General features: G+C 33.5%; 1 long non-coding RNA gene across 1 annotated transcript; it reads right to left on the bottom strand.

Moving 5' to 3' along the window:
* Positions 1–4,033: 4,033 nt before the first annotated feature.
* On the bottom strand, positions 4,034–5,124 carry LOC127106949 (uncharacterized). Its single transcript, XR_007795564.1, has 2 exons — positions 4,615–5,124; positions 4,034–4,267 (listed from the first exon to the last, which is right to left on the bottom strand). It is a non-coding gene; the product is annotated as an uncharacterized LOC127106949 (long non-coding RNA).
* Positions 5,125–5,355: the final 231 nt, after the last annotated feature.

Below are 5,355 nucleotides of genomic sequence, written 5' to 3'. Positions count from 1 at the left end.
GTGTGTGTGTGTGTGTGTATATATATATATATATATATATATATATATATATATATATATATATATAGAGAGAGAGAGAGAGAGAGAGAGAGAGAGAGAGAGAAAGAGAGAGAGAGAGAGAGAGAGATGTGTGTGTGTGTGTGTGTGTGTGCGCGTGTGCAATTTGAATGAAAAAAGGAATGCAATAGGTTTAGAAAAAATGCAAAAATTTCAAGATTTTTAATGCATGTGTCGATCTATGCAAGTCATATATCGACACATTCGATGTGTGTTGACCTATATAGGCCATGTGTCGACTCATAGAAGAAAAATTTATTCTATGTGTCAACCTGAAACCCCTCCATAGATTGCACATCAAACAGAAGCTACAAGCTTTAAAATTGAACTACATGTGTCGACTCATAGCATGTATATGTCGACACATAGACCTATTTTTCACATAAAAACCAGTTTTTAATGCCTGAAACCTTTTCTAAACCATTCCTAAGTTTCCTAATACTAAGATGCGCATTTAGACTAAGAGAATACCGTCTAATATTCATAAATGCAAAAATATCCTAGTTTCGACATCATACAAAACAATTCTAATATGAAGGTATACTCACATGTATCATATGTAGAATTTTCATTGATATGAAGAATTGTACCATTAAAAAACCACGCATAGCACAAGTCAGGATCAGGGATCAGTCGTGAGAGTCCAAGGCAATCCACAAGCAATTCAGTGGTGTTTCTCTGAGATAGTTCCTATAGTGCATGCTTTCTCATTGAACGCTCCCCAACGAGTTTTTTTATTCAACCTTTTATTGATGAGGATGATATCCACAACCGAGTTAGTGGTATTTCTCTCAGTGAGTTTTTGCATTGTGTGCTTTCTCATTGGGCTTTTCCTAGTGGGTGTTTTTCTTCAACCTTTTTGTTGATAAGGATGATATCCTTAGTCGAGTCAGTGGTATTTCTCTGAGTGAGTTACTACCCTGCGTGTTTTCTCATTGGGCTTCTACCGAACGAGTCTTTTTTCTTCAACTTCTTGTTGATGAGGATGATATCCTTAACTGAGTCAATGGTATTTCTTTCAGTGATTTCCTACCCTACGTGATTTCTCATTGGGATTTTCCCTAGGGAGTCTTTTTCTTCAATCTTTTTTTATGAAGATGATATCCTCAGTCGAGTCAGTGATATTTCTCTAAGTGAGTTCCTACATTGTGTTCTTTCTCATTGGCCTTTTCCCAACGAGTATTTTCTTCAACCTTTTGTTAATGAGGATGATATCCTTATCCGAGTCAATGGTATTTCTCTAAGTGAGTTCCTACCCCGCATGCTTTCTCATTAGGATTTTCCCTAACTAGTCTTTTTCTTCAATCTTTTGTTGATGAGGGTGATATCTTCAGTTGAGTTAGTGGTATTTCTATGAGTGAGTTCTTTCCCTATGTGCTTTCTCGTTGGGCGTTCCCATGCGAGTCTTTTCCTTCAAACTTTTATTGATAAGGATGATACTCTTCGATTATTCTTTTTCTTTAATCTTTTGTTAATGGTATCCTCAAGCAATTCTTATCTATTAACCTTTTATTGATTACAATACTCCACGACAAGTTTATTTATTAACCTTTTATTAATGATCTTATTACCCAACAAGTCCCTTACTATCATCTTTTTGTTGATGATAACCCTTGAATTGTTGATCTTACTATCATCCTTTTGATATTGACAATCATTGCAGTTATGTTCTAATCGTCGTCCTTTTGTCGATGACGATCTCTGCAAATTATTGATCTTACAATCATCTTTTTGATGTCGTCGATCTTTGCAGTTATGGACTAACCATCTTCCTTTTGTCGATGGCAATCTTTGCAAATTATTAATCTCACTGTCATACTTTTGATGTCAACGATCTTTGCAGTTATGGTATAACCATCGTCCTTTAGTCGAAGGCAATATTTGCAAATTATTGATCTTGTTGTCATCCTTTTAATGTCGGAGATCTTTGTAGTTATGGTCTAACCATTGTCCTTTTGTCGATGGCGATCTTTGCAAATTGTTGATTTTACCATCATCCTCTTGATGTCAGTGTTCCTTTCATTTTAGGTCTAACCATTGTCCTTTTTTTTATGGTGATCTTTGCAATTTGTTGATTTTAACCGTCATCCTTTTGATGTCAGCGATCCTTGTAGTTATGGGCTTACCATTGTCCTTTTGTGATGTGGATATTTGTAATTTGTTTATTTTAACCGTCATCCTTTTGATGTCAGCGATCCTTGTAGATATGGGCTAACCATTGTCCTTTTGCGATGTGGATCTTTGTAATTTATTGATTTTAATCGTCATCCTTTTGATGTCAGCGATCCTTGTAGATATGGTCTAACCATCGTCCTTTTGTTGATGGGGGCCTTTGCAATTTCTTGATCTTACTGTCATCATTTTGATGCCAACGATCTTTTCAGTTATGGTCTCACCATTGTCCTTTTGTCAATGTTGATCTTTGCAAATTATTTGTATTATCGTTATCCTTTCGATGTCGGCGATCTTTGCAGTTATTGTCTAACCATTGTCCTTTTATCGACGACGATCTTTGCAAGTTGTTGATTTTACCGTCATCCTTTTGATGTTGCCGATCTTTAAAATATATTAATTTTACCGTCATCGTTTTTTATGCCAGCGATCCTTGCAGTTATGATATATCCATCATCCTTTTGATGATGACAATCTTTGCAGTTTGATCAGTATCAACTCAAGAGTTGATATTGATATGATATTCTATCCTATTATCTTGTTTTTCTTAACCTCACTACACTTTCCATCTTCTAAGACAAATTTTTTGGTATTTTCGTCTCTAATTGACTTCTATCATGAATGTATGCAAACTGTGATAGTTCATCCTCTCAGATTTAAGACAATTAGATAGGGGTAACTGTCATACCCCAACTTTATCCTACCATATATTTACTTCTTAACTTATTGTATTTCATTGTATCTTTATTAAAGCTACTAATTGCATTAATATTTTATTTGCATTCACACTTGCATCCCTGATGAGGCACTTAACCTATGGGCATTGTCATCCTTAATTTGATTTTGATTAATTTTGAAACTCATCTAAGTAGTACTTATTTTGTATTTCTATAATTTTGCATTTGCCTTCATTTGAAGTCATTCACCACTTTGCGTGCATACATCTCCTTTATTTGTAGAAATACATATGGATGAGTATTTTCTTTTAACACCGAATCTTATTGAAGTCATTTAGTTCGATCATTTCAAAGTAGGTTTTTTTACATTTGCATTAGATAGAAGAGCATTTTTTCATAAGTCATTTCCATCATATACACCACATAATCTTTTAATTGAAAACACAAAAGAAAATATAAAAATAAATTTTTATTGCATTTATTTTCTAAAATAAAATACAAAGGATTTTTTTTGCGTACATTCGCATTTAATAATAATGCAAAAATAACCAAAAAAAATAGTGAAGATTTCTTTATTACATTGTTTTTAAATAATAGAAAAAGATACAAAAGAAAGAATTTCCAAACTAGTTGGAGACCCATGCGCCTTCCCATTATCATTATTATCTTTTGGCCTCATGATGGTTTTAAATTGCGGAACGTATCACGTGATGCGACTGCAATATTGTGGTTACGACCGTGTCCGCATCCGCATCAGACTGCAATTGCGATGTCATTGTAAATCACAATAAAGACCGCATCATAACGTCGCAACGACCGCATCATAACACTCCAACGACCGCATCAACCCGCATCAGACGACATCAACCGCAAAGGATTATGCAATACTCGCAAAAGTTATATGGTCTAACTTCATTTCTATTTATATCATAGATTTAAGATATCTTTTAAAAAGATGAATGATATTCAAAATGATGAGGAATTGTTAATGAAATATATATATATATATATATATATATATATATATATATATATATATATATATATATATATATATATATATATATATATATATATATATATATATATATATATATATATATATATATGAAAATTTAGAGAGAGAATGGAAGGCGAGAAATCTAAAATAAATAATAAAATATAATATTTTATGTTCATAGATATAAATTCACACCGCAACGACCGCAATCTACATGGTAATAACTGCAATAGCCGCATCCGTAGTGACCGCAACCGCATCCATAGCTGCGACCGTAATTTAAAACCATGCTCGTCATCATCTGTTTCACCATGCACTTTGTGTTCACCATTATCCCATCATCATTCAACATACTCATACCCTGCAATTGAATCAAACACAATCAAATGAGCATCAACAACAAAAACACATAGCATACATCCAATGATTTGAGAAATCAAAATTCAAACAATAACAGCATGAAATTCAAGAGTGCAGCATCATCATCTAACATTCACTATCATTACTCCATCATTAACATACAACAACATATGTATACACAACATCCCAATTGAAATTGAAAACAAAAAAACAAACTCAGGGTGCAAAACGCGTGATTGACACTATCATTCATCACAAACAACATTCATCATATACCAATGCATATCATTAGACATACATAAACATCCAATAAACAATTAAAATGAAATCAAAGCCAAACAAACTCACACTTCAAACAACGCGTGAATCCAAATATCCATCACCACCATGATCCATCATTCATCAAATTATCATCATCAATTTCCATCCATCATCAACTCATAATCATTCCCTCAACAAACACGGATCACTACAGATTTTTCAACAAACTAATCTCATCCTTACACTCTATCAATTCACAAGGATCATTGGTGAATTCTCCCTCCAAAATCTTCTAACAGATTCTCATTGCACTCTCAAGAGATACGAAAAATTGCCATTGAATCTCTCCTCAATCCCATACCTACGCCCTTAATAAAGCTCATCAATCAACAAAGCTACAGTACTCAGAGAAAGGAGGAGAGAAGGAGAGGCAAACATTCATAGAAGCAGTAGAGCATCAAAGGAAAGAACCTTGAACTACCTACCAGAGGTAGCTTTTACTCGTCGGAGCCTCACCATAGTTGCAAAGCTCCAGTGAGGTGTCTGAGTCCACTTCTGACTCTGTTTTTATGCTTAACTGCGCTATCATTTTTGTGCTTTGGATTTCATTTATTTTAGGACTTGGGCCACTATTTGATTACCCTTACTAACTCTATAAACCCCAATACTCTTACACTCCCCTTTGTTTGATTTTCTTAAAATTTATTTGTTAATTATTATAATTAATTAAATAAATAGATGATAAATAAAAAAATATTTTCAATAAGTAAACCATTGATTTAATGTCAAACGGTATTTTTTTTAAACCCATTTCTTTTCGATTAATTT

This window comes from Lathyrus oleraceus, chromosome 7 (assembly GCF_024323335.1).
Source record: "Lathyrus oleraceus cultivar Zhongwan6 chromosome 7, CAAS_Psat_ZW6_1.0, whole genome shotgun sequence".
Classification (NCBI taxonomy): Eukaryota; Viridiplantae; Streptophyta; class Magnoliopsida; order Fabales; family Fabaceae; genus Lathyrus; species Lathyrus oleraceus.
The sequence above is the reverse complement of the archived record's forward strand: the minus strand, read 5'-3'. Positions and strand labels throughout refer to the sequence as shown.